This window comes from Schistocerca americana, chromosome 3, assembly GCF_021461395.2.
Source record: "Schistocerca americana isolate TAMUIC-IGC-003095 chromosome 3, iqSchAmer2.1, whole genome shotgun sequence".
Taxonomy (NCBI): domain Eukaryota; kingdom Metazoa; phylum Arthropoda; class Insecta; order Orthoptera; family Acrididae; genus Schistocerca; species Schistocerca americana.
In genome coordinates, this window is record NC_060121.1 from 188,494,265 (window position 1) to 188,508,653 (window position 14,389).

Genomic DNA, 14,389 nt, shown 5'->3' on the forward strand with positions numbered 1-14,389 from the left:
CTAACTAACCTAAAGACATCACAAACATCCATGCCCGAGGCAGGATTCGAACCTGCGACCGTAGCGGTCTTGCGGTTCCAGACTGCAGCGCCTTTAACCGCACGGCCACTTCGGCCGGCTGATCACTATCACTTTCATACAATGAAGACTTTCACGACCGGATGTTTCAGCTGCTGAGAATCTTTCCGGGTTGTATGGCCGTGGTCCATGGAACTCTTCGATCCCTGACGTTTCGTCCAAGGCTACGTTGGACATCTTCGAAGGTGCTCCTGGTTGTGCTGAATCTTGCCAACTGACGAGTCGGACGTCGAAGAGCGGCCTAAATACTGTGGAAAGTGGAAGTGGTCTGGATTTCACGTGATAGCAGAGATAAACCATGTCAAAGATAAAATTTTTTAACTATCGATTATAGTACGTCAAAGATAAAAACTTCTCATCGATTCTGTAGCGCCACAGTCCATATATCTCTGAGTTTCATGGCGTCTTTTTTACTGTTAAATTTATTCCCATGTTTATGTATTTCGTTGGCTTCTCTATATAGCCGTGGATAATAGTTCGTCATAGTACATAAAACTTCAGTTTCCGAAAATTTCACTACGTGATCACCTGATTGAAGAGCATGCTTCGCCATGGCTGATTTGTCTGTTTTCCCTAGTCGGTAAAGACTTTCATGTTCCTTCAACCGTGTATTCACACTTCTCTTTGTAGTTCCAATGTAGACCTTGCCACACGGAATCTTATATGCACCACTTGCAGACAGAGGTGGACTTTTACCCTTAAAGGAACGAAGTGCTTGGCCTATTTTGTTAGTTGGACTGAAAATAGGTCGAACGTCATGTTTTCTTAGAATCTTGCCGATTTGATCCGTTACTTTTTTGATGAAGGATAGAGAAACCGTGTTCTTCCATCGCTGTGTCCTATCGTTGTCCTTAGGCCTCCTGTTATTCGGTCGCAAAACTCTATTTATTTCCTATCTAGACTAACCATTCTTCTCAAAAGTCTGCTTTAGATGTTTCAACTCGGCGTCCAGGTGTTCTAGCGTACAAATCCTTTTAGCTCTGTCGACTTTTAATTACACCTCTTTTCTGTTGTGGATGATGATTGGAATCCTTATGCAAGTATCTGTCGGTATGTGTAACCTCCCGAAAGACTTTATCTTTCAAGCTGCCATCAGTCTGTCTCATGACGAAGACATCCAAGAGGGATATTGCATTGTCTTTCTCCAATTCCATGGTAAACTGGATTTTTTGATGTATACTATTTTAATAAAAAAGAATTCCTCTGAAGCTTTTTTCCCATGTGACCAAACAACAAATGTATCATCCACGTATCGATGTCACCGACATGGTTCCTTACTCGCGTTTTCCAGAGCTAATTGTTCAAATTTTTCCATGTAAAAATTAGCAATCTTAGGACTCAATGGGTTACCCTTGGCCACACCATCAACCTGCTCATAAAACTCATCTGACTAGAGGTAAGGCAGTGTCTGAAAAGAGCAGTCAAATCCGCTGGGAAAACATCCGCTATGTAAACCATAACTTCGTTAAGTGGAATCAAAATAAATAAGGACACTATGTCAAAACTGACAAGAATTTCCTCAGGACCCAAAGTTAGCCCCTCAAGTTTCTCAATAAAATGACGTGAGTCTTTTACATAAGAATCAGTTTTGCCAATATGTGGTTGGGGAATTAATAGCACTGACAATGGGTCTCAGAAGAAGCTTAATCTTTCGGTAGGCCATAAAGTGTGGGACACATAGCTTCACTCTTTAACAAAACCTTTTTATCTTCCTTTTGAACTAAAGTAGATGACTTTATCAGCGTATTTGTTTTCCTCAATATGCTAGCTGTAGGGTCTTTCTTAAGTTTATTATATTGTCCTGACGTTAGAAGATCCAAAATCTTACTTATCTAATTCTCTTTATTCATACCTACAGTAGCATTGCCTTTGTCAGAAGGAAGAACCACTATCCCTTCGTCTGCATTTAAATCTCTGAGAGCCCTTCCCTCACCTTTCGTTAGGATACTTTCCAAAAGTTTACAAAATATTATGACCACCTGCTTAATAACATGTTTGTCCGTCTTTGGAAAGAAATATATCACTGATTCTGCGTATCAGGTTCAAATGGTTCAATTGGCTCTGAGCCCTATGGGACTTAACATCTGAGGTCATCAGTCCTTTAGAACTTAGAACTACTTAAACATAACTAACCTAAGGACTTTACACACATCCATGCCCGAGGCAGGATTCGAACCTGCGACCGTAGCGGTCGCGCGGTATCAGGTTGAAGCGCCTAAAACCGCTCGGCCACCACGACCGGCTGCGTATCAGGGATCCGACGGTTTGTTGATATGTTTGTAGAGGTATGTAGCATTAAATGTCTACGCACACGTCATGACATTTGCGTAAATAATGGGCAGCTGAATTGTGTACTCCCTGATGGCGCCCGATAGCAATCCACATGGGTTCCATAGGATTTACATGACTCGGATAAGGTCTCCGAATTATCAACATCAGTTCACTATAAAACTCCTCAAACCACTGTAGCGCGGTTTTGGCTCCGAGACATGAACCAATTATATTGCTGAGAGATGGACTAACCGCCGCGCAAGACACCAAGCATGAAAAGATGCAGGTGGTTCGTAGCTGTCAGCGTGTCTTCGATTACCACAACAGGTCCTACGCAAGCGCAGGAGAATGTCTCCTGTAACATAACACTGCTCCCAGCAGCCTGCGTCCGTGGCACGCTGCACGTTTCGAACCGCCGTTCACCACAATTATGGCATTTGTGGAGACTGCCATCGACTTAGTGTAGCGAAAATGAGATTCACCCGGAGAGCTGACACGTTTCCATTGATCGACGGTGGAATCCCAATGGTCCCATGTCCACTAAAATTGTAATTGACGATGTCGTTGGGTCAACTTGTGAACACACACTCTCTGCTGTGGATCTCCATTTTCAACAATGTACGATGAACGGACTGCTCCGAAACACAAGTGCTTGCACCAGCACTATGCTCTTTCGGTAGAGATGCCAAAGATCACCATCTATCCTACTTTACAGAGCAGACAGTCCTACCACTTAGAGTCTAGTGGTAGTTTCACTGTCCTACCTCTTTCCGTAGATCCTCACGACAGTAGCACGTCAGTATTCAACCAGCTTCGCTGCTTTCGAGATACTCGTTCACAGGCTTTGCGCAATAATAATCTTATCCCATCCATGTCTTCACTGCTTACATACTGTACTTAACATTGCCGCATCATATGCCTGCAGCGCTACCAGGCGGCATCCAACGTCGCCGTGGGCAGTGGTCATAATATTTTGGCTTATTAGTGTATTTCAACAGTGCAGTGAGTAGCCTGAAGGACAGGCGAGGATGACTAAGTACAGCGCATGAAGCATTAAGACTGAATAACTACGATACGGTCCTACAATCAGCTTTCAGCGTATAAAATGTGATGGAACTCTGAGTCTTTGTGATACCACGTGACTGAAGCCAAGTCCACACTCACAATCCATCACCAAAATAAAACATGAACTGATAGCAGTTTAAATGTATGGACAGGGACTGCGATTGTTGTGTGTGGATGCGAGCCGAGTTGGTGACACTTCGCTGTCAGATTCAGGCTGTGATGGCTTCGGCTTCACAGCTTGAAGCTGCAGTGGATGGGCACCACTGTTGTGGGCCGGCCGGGGGGATCCAACGGACGTCCAGCGCGTCAGAGTCCTCCGCTCGGTCCTCACTGGTGGCAAACCCAGTTACTGCTCGCACTGAGTTTTTTTTTTCATTCCTCACCCTGAGGGAGTGAGGCGGACACATGGAGAGCCTATTGCTCTTTGGTGCCTTATATTAACTTAAGGTATGCTGTGATGGCACTTTTTATTTTGAGAAGTGGGGTTTGGGTTTCCTAATCTTGTTCTGACTCTCTCGTCTCATAAGTTATCGCTTTCTGTCGCGTGGGAGGGTATTGAGATCCTGGCATTTGCCCGTGTGCTGAGGGAAACCTCCCTAAAACCTCAGCAAGGATCTGTTGAAAGTTCTCTTTCTTGTGTTTTGTTGTTTTCTCTTCTTTGTTGTCTTGTTAGTGTGTGGTCGTGATTTTCGTTCTTTTTTTATGTGTCGTCTTCCTCTTCTGATTCTTCGTCTTGTAGGTGTTTTATCGTGTCCTGTTGTATGTCATCGTCAGTGAAGTTTGTTGCTGAATTCGCATCTATTGCCTTAATGCTTGTTTTGATTACTGTTGGCGGATAGGGGTATTTTGTTTGTGGGTATCTCAGTACGGTGTAATTTCTTAGTAGAATGTCTGTTGTGGCTGTTCTATTGCGTAATCTGTTGGTGCCGATTTTAGCGGTTAATTCTAGCCATCTCTTCCTTAGGGGGTACACTTGTGCATTCCTGTATACTACTTCGTTTCGTGTCCTGGGGTTCATCTGGCCTGTTGTACTTAATATTTTCCTTTCTGTTGCCATTAACCTCCGAGTCACTGTTTTGTTCGCCATCGATACCGGAGCGGCATATTCCAGTATGGGGCGGATAAAAGCTTTGTAGGTGTATATCATTGTATCCCTTTTGGCTCCGTTTGTCCTGCCTCTGAGTAGGCTGTTTGCCTGCGATCTAGGTTCTTGCTTATTTCTGCCCACTTGTCTGCTCTGAACTCTTTCAGCTGCTGCCCGACCAAATTGTTTAATCTATTCCATTCCCGTTTATATTCGCAGTCAGCTGTTTGTTTGAAGAGCTTGTAGATGCGTCTTTTTTCTTTAATTGTACTTAGTATTCTCTGCGGTATTCTGTCTGCGTTGGGTTTAATGACTTTGATCGGCGCGTTGTTTGTTGTCGCGTTCGTGTTTGCCTGTATGATGTTATCGTTATATTGTTCCAGCTCTTCAATGCTTGCGATTTCTTTAGCTGGTGGTAGGCTCTCCGTGAGTTCCTTTTCGTATTTTTGAACGTTTAGCTGTTTAATGTCGATTATGGTTTTTCTGTTTTTGTTGTTAAGTGGTGGGTGCATTAGGTGCGTTCGTGTTATTAGCGGCAGATGATCTGACCCCGTGCTGTCCCCTGCCCATGGAGGGCTGAAGTGTGTATATATGGATTTTGCTCAAATGAAGTGGTCCGGGATGGAAGTTCCCTGGTGGTTGATAAATGTTGGTTTGTTGTAGGGCAGTCTTACCCCGTTTTCGATATCTTCCAGGTGCGTTGTTAATGCTATTCCGTTCCTGTTGTTGTTGGTGTCTCCAAATGCTTCCGACCTTGCGTTGAAATCCCCCATGATTATAAAGTCGCCTACGTTCCTGATGCATAGAAGGAATTCAGTTGGGATTTCGTCACCAGGTGGAATATATACGGTTATTAGGTGTAGGAATTTCCTTACACGTGTTTGTAACTGTAGGTGGATTGCTTGGACATGGGAGAACTGTGGCGGTAATTCGACCCTTATAGCTGGGGTTTTCTTGTTGTGGAAAACCGCCACGCCGCCTTTAGGAGTGCTTCTGGGTACAGGAATGGCTTTCAGTTCGTGTGTGACGAAATCAAATAAGCGTAGAGGGTAGTTCGTTGTCCTCGTTTCAAGGATCCCTAGAATGGCTAGTTTCTCCTTGGTGGCTAGCATTTCCAACATTGGGTGCTTCGTCCTGAAGCCATTGGCGTTGACGAAGCCAATGTTTATGTCGTCTTCGTGTGTGGCCTCCATCCTGAGTGTGTCTTCTGTCTAGTATGTGTCCTGGTTACAATTGTGACGGCCTTGGTTTGTGCGCTGGCGCTTCTTGCACGGAATGTGACGTTTGTTGGCTGTCTGAGCTGCGTCTTGTTTGTTCTTGCGTTGTTGGTTCACTATTGCTGTGGTCAAGTGGGAGGTCGCCACAGGGCGAAGCAGGTGGCGAAAAACTTCCCAGGCGGCCGCACATAAGGCCTCCCCGGTTTGTCTGACAAACAGGTTCCAGGTGCTGTCTGTGGCTGACACTGTCGCTGAGCCAGCTGCTGCCGCCTGTCCTGTTTCAGAGGAAACCACTCAGCCTGCAACATCTGGGCAATCTCAGAGGGTGGGATTATTAGTAGTTGGGAGCTCAAACTTTAGGCGCGCTATGGGGCCTCTTAGGGACTTGGCTGACAAGAAGGGTAGGAAATCCAATGTGCACTCCGTGTGCATACCGGGTGGAGTCATTCCAGATGTGGAAAGGGTCCTCCCGGATGCCATGAAGAGCACAGGGTTGAGCCAACTGCAGGTGGTAGCTCACGTCCGTACCAATGATGTGCGTCACTTTGGGTCAGAAGAGATTCTCTCTGTTTTCGAGCGGCTAACAGAAGTGGTAAAGGCTGCCAGTCTTGCTTGCAAGATGAAAGCACAACTGACCATTTGCAGCATAGTCGACAGGACTGATTACGGACCTCTGGCACAGAGCCGAGTGGAGGGTCTCAATAAGAGGCTCAGACGGTTCTGTGACTGTAGGCTGCAGATTCCTCGACTTGCGCCAAAGGGTGGTTGGGTTTCGGGTTCCGCTGAATAGGTCAGGTGTCCACTATACGTAGGAGGTGGCTACACAGGTAGCAGGGGCTGTGTGGCGTGGACTGGGCGGTTTTTTAGGTTATAGGGTCTCGGGAAAACACAAGAAGGGCTTCAGTCACAAAGGGTGCAGGCTGAACACAGGAGAAACTTAGATACAGAAACCATTGGTATAATAGTTGTAAATTGGCGTAGCTGTGTTGAGAAAGTATCAGAGCTCCAAGCGCTAATAGAAAGAACTGATGCTCAAATCGTTATAGGCACTGAAAGCGGGCTAAAGCCGGATATAAGCTCAGCCGAAATTTTTGCGAAGAACCTAACGGTGTTCCGAAAGGATAGGCTAAACGCGGTTGACGGAGGCGTGTTTGTTGCTGTCAGAAGTAGTTTAACTTGTCGCGAAATTGAAGCAGATACTTCCTGAGAGCTAGTATGGGCAGAGGTCATTGTTGGCAACCGGAATAAAATAATCCTTTTACCGACCTCCCAATTCAGATGATACAATTGCTGAAAGGTTCAAAGAAAACTTGACTTTGATTTCAAACACGTACCCGAATCATACGATAATAGTTGTTGGTGACTTTAATTTACCCTCGATATGTTGGCGAAAATACATGTTTAATTCCGGAGGTACGCATAAAATATCATCCGAAATTGAGCTAAACGCATTCTCTGAGAATTATCTCGAGCAATTAGTTCATGAGCCCACGCGAATAGCAAACGGTTGTGGAAACACACTTGACCTCTTAGCAACAAATAATCCTGAGTTAATAACGAACATCAAAACCGATTCAGGGATTACGGAACACAAGGCTGTCGTAGCAAGACTGAATATTGTAATCCCCAAATCCTCGAAAAATAAGCGAAAATTATACCTATTCAAAAAACCAGATAAAAATTCACTTGACGCCTTCCTCAGAGACAGTCTCCACTCATTCCAAATTAATAATATAAGTGTTGACCAGATGTGGCTTAAATTCAAGAAAATAGTATCGGCAGAAATTGTGAGATTTATACCAAATAAATTAACAATCCACGGAGCTGATCCTCCTTGCCGGCCGCGGTGGTCTAGCGGTTCTAGGCGCGCAGTCCGGAACCGCGCGACTGCTACGGTCGCAAGTTCGAATCCTGCCTCGGGCATGGATGTGTGTGATGTCCTTAGGTTAGTTAGGTTTAAGTAGTTCTAAGTTCTAGGGGACTGATGACCACAGTAGTTAAGTCCCATAGTACTCAGAGCCATTTTTTGATCCTCCTTGGTACACAAAACGGGTTAGAACAGTGTTGCAGAAACAACGAAAAAAACATGCCAAATTTAAACAGACGCAAACCCGCAAGATTGGCGATCTTATACAGAAGCTCGAAATTTAGCGCAGACTTCAGTGCGAGATGCTTATAGCACTTTCCACAACGAAACTTTGTCTCGAACCTGGCAGAAAATCCAAAGCGATTCTGATCATATGTGAAGTATGTTAGCGGCAAGAAACAATCAATGCCTTCTCTGCCCGATAGCAATGGAGATACTATCGAAGACAATGCTTCCAAAGCAGAGTTACTAAACGCAGCCTTCCAAAATGCCTTCACAAAAGAAGACGAAGTAAATATTCCAGAATTCAAATCGAGAACAGCTGCCAACATGAGTAACGTAGAAGTAAATATCCTCGGAGTAGTGAAGCAACTTTCACTTAATAAAAGCAAGCCTTCTAGTCCAGACGGTACACCAGTTAGGTTCCTTTCGGAGTACGCTGATGCATTAGCTCCATACTTAACAATCATATACAACCGTTCGCTCGACGAAAGATCCGTACCCAAAGACTGGAAAGTTGCACGGGTCACACCAATATTCAAGAAAGGTAGTGGGAGTAATCCACTAAATTACAGGCCCATATAGTTAACGTCGATATGCAGCAGGATTTTAGAACATATATTGTGTTCGTACGTAATGAATTACCTCGAAGAAAACGGTCTATTGATACACAGTCGACATGGGTTTAGAAAACATTGTTCTTGTGAAACACAAAAAAATGGTTCAAATGGCTCTGAGCACTATGGGACTTAACTTCTGAGATCATCACTCCCCTAGAACTTAGAACTAGTTAAACCTACGACACCACACACATCCATGCGCGAAGCAGGATTCGAACCTGCGACCGCAGTGTGAAACACAACTTGCTCTTTATTCACCTGAAGTGCTGAGTGCTATTGACAAGGGATTTCAGATCGATTCCGTATTTCTGGATTTCCGGAAGGCTTTTGACACACAAGCGGCTCGTAGTGAAATTGCGTGCTTATGGAATATCGTCTCAGGTGTGTGACTGGATCTGTGATTTCCTGTCAGAGACGTCACAGTTCGTTGTAATTGACGGAAAGTCATCGAGTAAAACAAAAGTGATTTCTGGCGTTCCCTAAGGTAGTGTTATAGGCCCTTTGCTGTTCCTTATCTGTATAAACGATTTGGGAGACAATCTGAGCATCCGTCTTCGGTTGTTTGCAGATGCCGCTGTCTTTTATCGACTAATAAAGTCATCAGAAGATCAAAACAAACTGCAAAACGATTTAGAAGAAATATCTGTATGGTGCGAAAATTGGCAGTTGACCCTAAATAACGGAAAGTGTGAGGTCATCCACATGAGTGCAAAAAGGAACTCGTTAAACTTCGGTTACACGATAAATAAGTCTACTCTAAAAGCCGTAAATTCAACTAAATACCTAGGAATTACAATTATGTACAATTTAAATCCTAAGAAACACATAGAAAATGTTTTGGGGAAGGCTAACCAAAGACTGCGTTTCATTGGCAGGACATTTAGAAAATGTAACAGACCTATTAAGGAGACTGCCTGCACTACGCTTGTCCGTCCTCTTTTAGAATACTGTTGCGCGGTATGGGACCCTTACCAGATAGGACTGAGTACATCGAAAAAGTTCAAAGAAAGGCAGCACGTTTTGTATTATCGCGAAATACGGGAGAGAGTGTCACAGAAATGATACGGGATCTGGGATGGACATCATTAAAAGAAAGGCGTTTTTCGTTGCGAAGGAATCTTCTCACGAAATTCCAATCACCAAATTTCTCCTCCGAGTGCGAAAATATTTTGTTGACACTGACTTACATAGGGAGGAACGATCACAAAGATAAAATAAGGGAAATCAGACCTCGTACGGAAAGATATAGGTGTTCATTCTTCCCGCGTGCTATACGAGATTGGAATAATAGAGGGTTGTGAATGTGGTTCGATGAACCCTCTGTCAGGCACTTAAATGTGATTTTAAGAGTATCCATGTAGACGTAGAAATGTTTGGAACACTAATATCACCTGACGCGTTTTGTATCAATAATCATTGCAATGACGATAATGATCTCTCCAAATCTCCAACTGCAAACATCGTCTCGGACCAACTAACAACCCCTGGTCGACTCATCCGTAACACGAGGCAAGTCTACTCAAACGCCGTCTGTCTCGTAACCCGTTCAGCCTCAATCGGGCCTGACTGGCCAAATTAAGCGTAAGTCGCCAGAGGTGAAAAACTTAGCAGTGTTTTACAAACCGACTGCTCAAAGAGCTTGCATGCTCTGTCGATATCGATTACAGAGTATCTCTAAGAAATGCGTGCAACGATGATGTGGCGTTTTAAGGGAAAAGACTGCGAGCGAAATGGAAGTGCTGTTTAACATTCAACTTTTCACCATCAAACTCAAAAAAAGCGAGGCAGTCTTTACATGATAGGATACGCCAAATCTACAATTCTGGATTATCTGTCGTACTACTGGTCCTCCACAGCGGTTAGAATTTTCAAGATAAAATTACAAACATGAAATAAATGTTCGTCCAGAAGCTAGAGAATTCTAACTACTTCGTACGTGGGAAACCACCTTGAGAGCAAGATGGAAGATGTTGTAGACCATGAGAAAAATTAGATTCAGCAGCAAAGAGTGACATGTGCGGCATCTCTTACCGAGCTAGAACTGGTGTGTGATGAGCAGTCGCCGGCCGCTGTGGCCGAGCGGTTCTAGGCGCGTCAGTCCGGCACCGCGCTGCTGCTGCGGTCGCAGGTTCGAATCCTGCCTCGGGCATGGATGTGTGTGATGTCCTTAGGTTGGTTAGGTTTAAGTAGTTCTTAGTTCTAGGGGACTGATGACCACAGATGTTAAGTCCCATAGTGCTCAGAGGCATTTGAACCATTTTTTTGGTGTGCAGTCGGCTTGGACAGCGGACTGGGTGTGCTCGTGCTATCCACGATCACGTTAGGCGCAACCGGGTTCTTACAGATGTGACGGCAGACACGACTGACTCGAAAATAATGCAGGCCACTACATGCTAAGTAAGTACGAGTATAGTGGCAACTTCTGCACTAACTCTTACGAGTGATGTACAAATCAAGCGGCACCGTCGAGAAAGTGCATCAGAATGAGCACCATTGAAAACCTGTGCCAGACTGAGTGGAGTGTTTCTGTCGGTTTCATTATCTCCGCGGAGGCACTGTGAAGTGCCTACACCGGTAAAAAACAGAGGACTCCTACGGTGACACCGACTTTTTTTAGGTGGAGTGGCGCGGAAGACTCTGAGAGTCTTACATTGGCCATTGTGCAGCGGTGCCACTTTGATGCCTCCGTGAATAAAAAAGTCCTCATCCACGACAGCGTGGCTGCAAAGCCAGTTTTAATAAAACGGCTCTTTTCTTCAACGGCTTACTCTTTTTTGCAACCTTCTTAAACAATATACTTGACGGATATTAAATTTACTTGGACCTTTCCATCGTACAGTCCAGTACCTAAGCAACACATCGGCAGGGGCAGAATATGGAGCAAAATTGATATTATAATAGAAGTATGGGCATTAACTTTGCCATCTTGTTAAATATTCACGCAATCGAGCTGTGATCTCAATCAACAGTTTTTTGATTTACTCTCCTTTATGAATATGTAGTTTTAATAATTACTAACGGAATACTAAGGCAAATTTTCTGTCGAAGGGGTAAACGAAACAGTGAGGGGGCTCTCCACGTGTGTGAGAGACACACATCGAACAAATGTCTCAGGTTTACATGGTGAATAACGGTTCAAAAATGGTTCAAACGGTTCTGAGCACTATGCGACTTAACTTCTGAGGTCATCAGTACCCTAGAACTCAGAACTACTTAAACCTAACTAACCTAAGGACATCATACACATCCACACCAGAGCCAGGATTCGAACCTGCGACCGTAGCGGTCGCGCGGCTCCAGACTGTAGCGCCTAGAACCGCTAGGCCACTCCGGCCGGCGAATAACGCTGAAACTGATATTACACATGGGGAGTAAGGTGCAAAACAGAGTAAATGCCTTGTTCGACAGGGTAACGGTGACATGATTGAAAACGTTAAAGCTAACCAGTAAATAAATTTAAAGGGAACATATGAGACTATATTAAAACCAAACATCGGGAAAACAGTGTCTGTGTGTGGTGTTTGTGTATGTTTGTGGGCGTGCGCCCGTGTGCGTGTGTGTCTGTGTGTGTGTGTGTGTGTGTGTGTGTGTGTGTGTGTGTGTGAGAGAGAGAGAGAGAGAGAGAGAGAGAGATAGAGCGAGAGAAAGAGAGAGAGAAAGAGGGAGAGAGGGGTGGGGGGGTGGGGTGGACGGATGTTTGTTAGTGCATCCGTGTGTGCACGTGGACATACAAGAATAAGAGGGAAGAGGAGGAGGCTACCAGGTCAAATAGTTATTCAACAGCAAATGTATGCATATTAAAACAACAGACTGACTCTTGAAAAAGCTTAAAGTAAACTGACAATCTCAAGAAAATAAAAGAAATACGAGATACGAATACTGGAGAATACCTTGATTTGGTGGTGGAGCAGGCGAAGGCAACAAATCGACACTCTGTAGAGCATGTCGGGTTACAACAGCGGTATGTTGGCGAGCGTTATCCAGTTGGAAAACACCCCTGGAATGGTGTTTATGAATGGCAACACAACAGGTAGGATCACCAGACACGTACAAACGTGCAGGCAGAAGCGTAGCATAACCACGAGAGATCTCCTGCTCTCATATACAATCGCACCTCAGACCATAACTCCAGGTGATATACAGTGCGTCTAGCGCGCAGGCAGGTTGGTTGTAAGCCCTTAACTGGCCTCCTCCTGTCACAAGAACGTCAGTGGCTCAAAGGCAGAACCATCTTTCATCAGAACACACAACAGGTGTCCACGCTGCGATGGTTCTGCGATCAGTGGAAGTACGCTCGCTACAGGGCGTGTGGCTTGGCGCTGTCCTTGAAGTAACCGATTTGTAACAGTTGGTTGGGTCACTGTAGTGCCAACTGCTGCTCAAATTGCTGCTGTAGATGCAGTACTGTGCGCCGGAGCCATACGACGAAAACGATGGTGTTCCCTCTCGATAGTGCCACGTGGCCGTCCGGTGCCCGTTCTTTCTCACCGCCGGACATGCATTAAGTTGAAGTGTTCGCACTGGGACACAGATCACAGACACAGCGCTGCAGATTTTCCAACAGACAGGCAGTCATTTCTGAGGCAGAGGCGCGAAACATTCATTGTACGTTAATACTGAACACATTGTTTAGATTTGATTAACACGGAAGTTTTTATAAGTGAAGTAGAAAGTCGTCCTGCTATTTGGGATGTCAAAAGCGATGACCAAAGCAACAAAGTGGTGAAAACGAATGAGTGCCAAGAAATAGTAACGAAGTTTGTGACTGATTTCAATGAAAAGAGCATGGATGAAAAAAAATTGGTAAGTTATATGTTCTTTTTTCAAATTTAATACCTTATTTTTCGGAGCTTAAAAGAGAAGCGAAATTTAGTTGCTGCTCCTATACGAAGCTAGGGGGAAAGTAATCTTGAAGCACATTTGTATTCCGTACCCCTTTTCTTTTGAATTTACCAATATCAAGTGTACCGTTATGCAGTCTTAATGCTTTAAGAAGGGACAAAATGGATGAGCGTGGAAACAGTGAACTCAACCCTACAGGGCAAATGAAGAGAAAATCTAAAAAAATACTTGTAGTTCAAAATTTTCAAAACAAAATTAAGGGTGCGTCTTATCGTCGTCTTAAGGCTCTCCGCCTTATTGTACGAAAAATACAGTTAAAATATTATTCTTAATTACAATTGTTTACACATATGTGGCTACTACAATAACGAATTTTATTTATTTATCGTAATATTACTGAAGTACAAGTTCCTGATACTCGATAATTTTAAGTTCCAATCAATTCAGTGAATGCAATAATATGACATGTTACAGTTGACATAGTAATAATTGCACAATGCACATCACAAATACAATGCCAGATGAACAATGAGGCCTAACCACATTAACATTCACATTTGTAGAAATTAGATTTTTTGCAGCTGCCAGTACACTTCGCCTTCAGGGCTAATGAAGTAGTTTGCAAAGCGATGTCAGGTACTGTTCGCAATATATCCTCCACGGACTAAGCGAGGTGACATGCCCTCCAATCCCCGAGTAGTTAACGTATCCTCACACTCTACTCCATCGCGATCACTCTCAGAGTTATGGAGGAGGCAACATGTCTCTACAATAGACACTGCTGAACGCAATTTAACATTTAGTGGTCTATGGAAAATGCGCCACTTGTTTGCAAGAATTTCAAAACTACTCTCGATGTACCTTCTTGCTCTGGACAATCTATAGTTGAACATACGTTTTCTAAGGTCCAAATACTTTCCTCCAAAAGGGCGTAGAATAAATTTTGTCAACCTTCATAACTTACTAACATGAATGGCATAGGTCTTTGAAAAGTTAATGACAGTGGTCTGGGTGCAGGGAAATCTAGCGTACCATCTCGTATTTTTTTATTTAACACTGAATTACGAAACACAGTTGAGTCGGACGATTTACCATACGCTCCAACGTCTATAAACAAGAATTTGCA